General features: G+C 22.9%; 1 long non-coding RNA gene across 2 annotated transcripts; it reads right to left on the reverse strand.

Annotated features, from left to right (window-relative positions):
• Window positions 1-3,621: 3,621 nt before the first annotated feature.
• On the reverse strand, window positions 3,622-7,873 carry LOC112680708. 2 transcript variants are annotated; one of them, XR_003148336.1, is made up of 5 exons: window positions 7,684-7,873; window positions 7,254-7,451; window positions 6,983-7,138; window positions 6,563-6,687; window positions 3,622-3,762 (listed from the first exon to the last, which is right to left on the reverse strand). It is a non-coding gene; the product is annotated as an uncharacterized LOC112680708 (long non-coding RNA). The 2 variants fall into 2 exon arrangements; XR_003148337.1 differs by lacking the exon at window positions 7,684-7,873 and adding an exon at window positions 7,608-7,646.
• Window positions 7,874-8,475: the final 602 nt, after the last annotated feature.

The raw sequence follows: 8,475 nt of genomic DNA on the forward strand, positions 1-8,475 counted from the left end.
TTGAGTCGTATGATAAAATTCGAGCACCTATTACGGTGGGTTCAGGAATAATGAATTGTGAATGATGTAATTTATTTTGAAATAATGTACTTTATTTCAGTACAGATTTAATAAAAAAAGTAAATCGTCATTAAAGCGCGCGTAGGATTGATCCTAATAAATTTATAGATATGGGACTCGACCAAACTTCATAGGTTCATAAACTGCATTTATAACGACGCAAGTAATAAATCTATGAACTAAACATTGAACTCAACTTACTAAAAATATTAGCAACAATAAATGTTAATAATAGTTTTTTTATTGCAATTATTACAATTATTGCTTCAATTAATGCTTCGTTTGGTGTCGAAAAAATAAGTTTAAAAAGTAATAAACAGTTTTTACCTAACTTCTTTTTTAATGCGTGATAAAATAACATAGCGTGCACGAAGTATATTTCCGAGAGACTTTTGTATGATTATTAAAATATCGAGGAAGAACAATATTAAATCTGAATAAGGTACATTCATGTATAATAAATGTATTTTGAACATTACGTTCCTTTGTTGGTCGTCGGTGGATTAACTTTGATAATATTAAGCTCGTTAGTTATTCCTTTGTCATAAGATATAATCAAGTTTCCTAAGATGTTTTTCTTAAATGAATTTATTATCATACCACATAAATATACTCATTCACACACACGCACACACATATAGGCTATATTGGCGTAACAGTATTATAAATTCATATGATAAGCAAATGTTGGAGAATTTCATTTATAATTGCAAACTAGGTATTTGTTAAGTATTGAAGCGTGAAATAGTAGATTAAAAATAATAGTTCCGATAGTGATCATTATCATAATATAATTTTGAGTATAACGACCTGTTTGTTTATAATGAATTATAATGTATTATTTTTCGTAACAACTATGGCATAATTTAAGTTTCATATTTCCAGTTTTCTGAAACGAACACTAATACATTTAATTAGCCGGATTCTTAGGTTTAGAAGATATAACTCTAATCTTATACCATTTTATGAATTACAAATACCATTAGTTAATATATTTCATATCACTTATAGTTTTTTTTTTAACGGGTTTTATTGTTTACAAATTGATTTGATGCGCAAATAATATCATCACATTAGACTGTATTTTTGATATTGATAATACATACTCGTATAGTTAAAAATATAAGTAATAATTGGTGGTTTAAATAAAAATGTACTAATTCTGCTATACTATGATGGGAATTGGAAATAAAAATAAGTAAATTTAATAAACAATTCGATTTTATCGTTCATGAAATATAAAATTAATTCAAGAATGAATGAAAATTGAATCATAGATATCATAGATTAAGTGATTAATAGCCTTGATCATGATATTAGTATTTATCCATTAAGTATTATCATATACTTTAAAAAAAGAAGTTCTAATAAAAATTGTATGGAGTTATTAAAAATTAAACTTTTTGAGAGCAATTTAAAAATCCCATTGAAACTTAATCATATAAACCAAGGTAACACTTGAAAGTTGAACAGATTTAGAGTAGGACACAGTTTTTTTCACACAAATTTTATTTGTATTGTTTGTGTAGTATTCAGAATTCAGTCGAACGTATCTGTAGTACATAATTTCAAATAAAGTCAATGAAATTGTTAGAAACTGTATCGAGGTAGTTTTTAATTAAATCATCACCTCTTTTAGGTAAAGTATAAAGTTATGGGAATATTTTTTGACAACTATTGCTATACTAAATTGTCATATTTAAAAATAAATAAAAAAATATGATCGCTTTTCAATGAAAAAAGTAGATTGATGGCGAATACTGATAAAATTTATAAAAATAAGAAATTCTAAACTAATTATAAAAAAAATTAAAAAAAATATTTAATTTAATATTCATGCTTATATTTTTACACATTTTGAAAATGATTAACACTTAATACAATATTTATTTAACAGTTTATATGTGTTTATTTGTATGTTATTTAAATCTTAACAATATAATTTAAGTTTCGTATCAATATTTGTATAACTAGGAGTATATCATACATTTTATTTTTTATATATAAGTATTTATTGATACTTCAAAAGTAAAGTTATTAGTCAGGAAAAAAAATTTAAAAATTTATTCTTTATTTTATAACAAGTAAGTACATAAAAAATATATAATGAGTATATTTAGCAATACATAATTATCATACATTTCAAAGGTAATTTGGTAACAAAAATAATAAAAATTATATTATATCAATGAATATTTAAATTCAGTATATATAAGTTTTTTTTGTGAAAATACATTAATAAATTAAAGTTTTTTAATGATATGTTCTAGAACTATTGGCCAAAGGAAGAATTTTCTATCTTTGATAAGTATGAACATTACAAGAGGAGGTATTTTATAGATATTAAGTTACAGAATTCGCACATGGGTATTGGTTCTTTTTCAGTGTATGTAGATGATGTTTGTATGACCAATTTTTATACCAATTTTAAGTCCTTATTGTTTATTCTCGTCTTATAAAAGACTGGGGATACATATTTTGAGCTAAAATAATCTTGATTTGGTGGAGTTTTTTGTTAGATTTTTGGTCCCATAGAAGTTGGTGTTCTTCATTGCTTCTTTCCACGACACATTTTATAGTGATCTTTAGAGATGATAGTTCTATTTCGGGATAGTTCTATTTCTATTTATTATTGATAAAAGCTTCTAAACTGCCTTCGTTAGCTTTTTTGTTTCCAGGTATGTTTTTGTGTGTGGGTATACAAAAAAAAAAAAAAAAAAAATTATCGAAGGAGTGGAGGAAGTTTTTTCTTGGATGTTTTTTATGATTTGATTTGTTGAACCGTGGGTTTTTATAACTAGTATAGATTTAAGGAAATCACTGGATATAAATGTCTGGTATAGTTTATCTAGTTTATTTACTACAGATTTCAGAATTAAGGTTGACCATTAAAACTATTTCTGGATAAGTTACTGTAGAAAATCATATCTTAGAAATATTATGATTAAAATAGTTGTATGAATGTTTTAGATTTTTCTAGTACTTTTATTTTGTTATAAGTATAATTTATGTAAAACTAATGATTGCTAATCATAACAACGGTTATACAAGTACTCGTATATACATTGAACAGCTAATGGGTTTTGGAATATTTAATATTCCATAATATATTTCATAATATTTTTATAATTGACATAAATATTTGCATAATAGTAAAAATAAAACTATTTGGCGCACAATATGATACATGTATATTAATATTAATTAATATACATGTGCTGTACTTCAATACTACCTACTTTATTTTATAAATACTCGTATTGAACGCGTTCTATTAAAAATAATGATAATAATTATTCTAATGTTTAATATAATCAAAAGTAACGTTTTAAATCAATCAACTCATCAAACATTATTAAATTTATAGGTTTTTTAAATTATTAATACTAAGTCAACTATTGTGTAATAATATTAATTTTTGATATTTCTATTATACCTATTAAAAGTATTATAAAATTTGAAATTTTGTTACAAGTTTGATATTATTTTAGTGTAACTATATAATGAAAATAGTAAATAATATATCAGGTATTTATAAACAAAATTAAGTCTTCAAAGATATTAGAAAGTTAAATTAATTTATTGTTATCAATTTTTTAGTGTTGAAGTTATTTGATGAATAGGTTTTGGAAATTGAAGTATTGGTTGCATTCTTCGGATATATTACATACAAAATTATATGTTATATCCTTCAATCGATCTCTGAAATAAATATGATACATAAAACAATTAGTCGAGTAACACAGTGAAATATTAATTATAAAAATATAATTTTCTTGTAATATAATGTTAAATATTTTTGGTGTTATAATTAGTTATTTTCCATTTTTGAAGTATATACATATAGTATTGTTATATATAACGATAATATTTAGGTGATTATTACAGGCCAAGTATTAGATGAGAAAGCCTAGAAAAAATCAGATTTTCAGTTTTTTTAAAAGATTTTTCTTACATTTATTATTTATTTATTAATGTACAAAATTTTGATCTAATTTAAAACGTATAAATCATAACAATAATTATCAAGTGCTTATTATTTATGGTAAATGATAAAAATAATTATTAAATAATATTATGTGATTTGGTGTAAACCTTGACGCTACGGTTTAAGATTCAAATGCCTAACCAATCTCGTTTTTTTAGGCTACGGTACACATTAATTATTTTAGTTGAAAATAAATGAAGCTAAAATCTAATTTCATCACCAATTATAATTTAATTTATTGGATCCTAGCTTTATTTTTTTAAAGATAGAAAAAGAAAATAATTTTATTTATTTTCGACCCGACTAAAATAATTATTGTACAAAAATAAAATTGATGATCGTGTGAAAGTTATCTATATTAAAATTGTAGGGTTATTCTGAAATATTACTGAGTTAACATAAAAATTGAAATCTATGTACTTATGAATTATTTTCAACATAAAATGTTTAATATATATATATATATATTTACATTTTAAAGAATTAATTTTATTAAAGAAGTATACAACTGTATAATTAAACTCAACAAGTATTAATGATAAGGTTATTTATTCATAACATGAGATTATACGATATAGAATGCATCCCAATGAAGCTAACAACTTTGGATATTAGAAAGGAATAATTTTAGTAGAGAAGGTTAGGTTAGGTTAGGCTAACATGACTTTCATTGGAGTCTTCATGTGGGGTTATTAGGGATCTGGTGAGAAAATAAGTGACTTATGAGGGGTTAGTATGAAAGCTGATTTTTTTGTGAAGTTAAATTACGGTAAGTAATGCTTAATATTATTTGTAAATGTTTAAACAACCTTCATTAAAATTGTATAAGCTACTATTTCTTTTTCGAGTAAGAGGAATTTATATCATACGTTATTTTATTGTTTGCTTGAAATTCTTCTGTCTTTGTTAAGAACTTAATTTTTTTGTATCAAGTATAAGTATACAAATTTTGTAAATATTATTATTTTTTGTTTTTAACTTCAAGTTCAAAAATTGTTATACATTAAATACATTTTTAATACAAATATAGGCTATAAGAGTAGATATATAAGATATATAAGAGTACTTACAAATATTTACTGTTTTGAAGTGGTAAGAATAATGTATTAATGTAAAAACGATTACTCCACAATTTTTAAAAGTTCTCAAGAGAATAAAGAATTCTATAGCATCTTTTTTATCATAAGATTTTGCAATTTAGAAATAGTGTATCTTTAAAATGTTCTTTTTTTTCTTAATGATGTGTTAAGTGTTATACATTTTTTAATATAACTTAATTGCGTTTTGCCATTTTTAATTTAAAATTAGAAAATACATTTTTAGACCTTTGATTCATAAACATTCAATTTTTGAACAATTATTTTACTCGACATTTTATAACTGAGTTAAAATAATCAGGACCAAAAAAAAATTGTATACTGTTTTATTTTAATAATTATAGTGCATACTATAACTTTTTAATTTTACAATATTTTGAAAAGACATTATTAATTGGTATAAAAATATTATATATATTTATGAGTCAATATTGTGAAAAAAAAGAATTGTTTATATCAATTTTGTTATGTACGTTTTTGTTTAAAAATAATTATTATTTTTGTTTTGTGAATAACTTGAAAAATGTTGATTTAAATTTGAGCTTTTTACGTTTTAAAATTAATTGTTTATTGTTTTCAGGAATAAATCAAATATAAATGCATGTATGATTTAATTCAAGTAGCATTTATACAACATGTGCATTGATAATATTAGTGATCCTTTCATTACTCTTACTAATAAATGTTTCAGTTATGTTTTTCTTTATGGGTAGTATCTGAGATTTGCAATTTAAAAGCCAACCACATTGGTAAAAACCGTATTGTTGATAATGTCGGTATAATACTGGTCCCAATTGTTATTCATTTAAAAAAAAAAAATGATTATGAGCAAATTATAATATGGTTTAATTTTTAAAAAAACGAACCCTCTTTATTTCGATTAAATGATGTGTTGTTGTTGTTATTTACATTTTTAATTTAAACATTTTCAAGTAGAAAACGTTATATTATGTTGAATCAAACAAAAAGTAAATTATTTATAGTTATTTTAAATTTTGATTATATAATATGGCAATTTATTTACATTTTGTCGTTCGATTTTCAAATATTTACTACAATTAATTTCTAGATAGATAATCGGCTGTTTTTATTTATCGATATTTACAAATTACGGATTCAAAAGTAACTGTCGTTTCAACATGTTGTGATAAAAGCAAATAATTTTTTTGATAAGAATAGAATGACATAAAATTGCCGATAAAAAAGTTGATTGGTTAGTCTAGTAATGACTCAAAAATTATATAGATTTTTGGAATATTTTTAACTAAAATTATTTTCCACGTAAGCATTGCAAATAAAGATTATATTTTAGTACGATAATACAATTTATGAATACTTAGATATTTATTTGTATATGGTATTTGTATACATAGTATTATATTATGTATTATTTATTTATATATACATATATACTAACGCATTTATTTCCAGTTGAATAGCTGCTGTCTTGTTGAAAATATTTAATCTTGTTGGTTTAACTATAATGCATTATTTTTATGTATTTGTAGTTTTCTTCAATATTTGACCCATGTTTTTTACACTCTGTAATATTTAACGTACATTTTATTTAAAAACCTCCGTTTGAAATATATGCTAATTTGGTAAAAAGATCAAATGATTTGTAAATAGTAAAATAATTTAAGTAATTCCAGTTTACGATTAATAATTAATCCACATACAAAAGATATTTTGATAAAAATACTATACCTATAGGTATGTTTTCCAATGTGCTAATTAACCTTTGTGGACGCATATACAAATTTTGGCGTTATATACGTTCATAATTATTTCTACTTGTCATATTTATAAATGATAATATTATAATTAATATAATTACCTTTAAAATCATTAAAACAAAAAACATATTGTATTTTATCAATTTTGGACACAGTTCTTTTAAATGTAATATTTTAAAATAAAATCGAACTATTGACTGTCCACTAAATAACATTGTTGGTAAAACATGAAAATTTAATTGCTTTGCTTCTATTGTCTGAAATGATTAGTAAAAAGAAAAAGAAACGGTTAGTATTTAATTATTTCATATTGTAATTATAACGATTTGGTTTATACTATAATAATATAGTATATAGAACAATAATCATTACTTCAAAGCAAAAAGTATTTGCGCTATTGGATTTCTTTCGATTAATAATAAAAGGCACAGCATTTTTCACAGTCATTGATGCTGTTAGTGATGATTGGTCAAGTACGGTATAATATTATAGTATTAACTTAGAGTACCCAACTCTTGCAATTTATAAGCTGGATAATAACTACTTAAATGCTCAGTCAACAATACGTTTCTAAAAATATAAATAAATGTGACATTTACGACTAGATAGTATGTACAGTATAAAAATAAATAATAAATTGTTAATTCAATTGAATATTTTTAATCTATTGTTTGTTTGAACTTTTAAATCCGGGATAAAATAATTAATAGGAGTTTGTGTACTTACGTTTATAATTATATGGCTGAATTAAATTTTAAAGCTAATATTTAGAGAAAAAATATCAATAAATAACGACACTTACTTATGAAAATATAATTTGTTGTTTGATTGTTTTATTTTTATTTTAGAAAAAGATAATTATGGCCCTTGACTAAAATTTGTTTGTATTACTTCTGGCCGAACATAGACAAAACTATTCTAAGAATTATTGATTATTTGTTGTATTATGATATTGAATCTTAGGTTCAATGTCTGTACTACCGATTTGAAATATTAAGATACTCTTTTTTATACAAAACCAATATATGTAGAATTGATTTATTTTAATGATGATAAGTGCTTTAATAGTAATATTACTATTATTGTAATTTATGAGTGAGTTTATCATTATGGTACTTATTAAGCATATTATATAGAAATCAAATTGATAAAATTGAAGAATGCTGAACTTAAAAAAAATTATATGTACTTATTTATAATTACGTAAAAGATAGTTTTTAAATATTTCAGAATAAAATATAAGCATTTGGATAAATTAAATATTATTATTTATTTAAACTACAAAGTGTTTCAACACACCTTGGGCATTATAAAAGTTTTAATAAATATCGCATTGATTATTTTTATCGTTAAAAAATGTTCTATAGTAGCCATGGACAAAGGCGTCCGATGGGCAATAATGATGATTAATACTATATTTTAGAATCTGTAGTTATTATTAGGGCCCGGATTTTTATGCAAATGCATATTCTTCTACATTTGACTTATAACAATTCTGATTAAATATCTTGACGTTTCGTAATACTTGGATTCGGCTATTAATTTCTTTTATTGCATATTTTTGCATATTTGCATCAAAATGCATAAAAGTTGC

The sequence above is a fragment of the Sipha flava genome, unplaced genomic scaffold, assembly GCF_003268045.1.
Source record: "Sipha flava isolate LNK unplaced genomic scaffold, YSA_version1 179_pilon_pilon, whole genome shotgun sequence".
Lineage (NCBI taxonomy): Eukaryota > Metazoa > Arthropoda > Insecta > Hemiptera > Aphididae > Sipha > Sipha flava.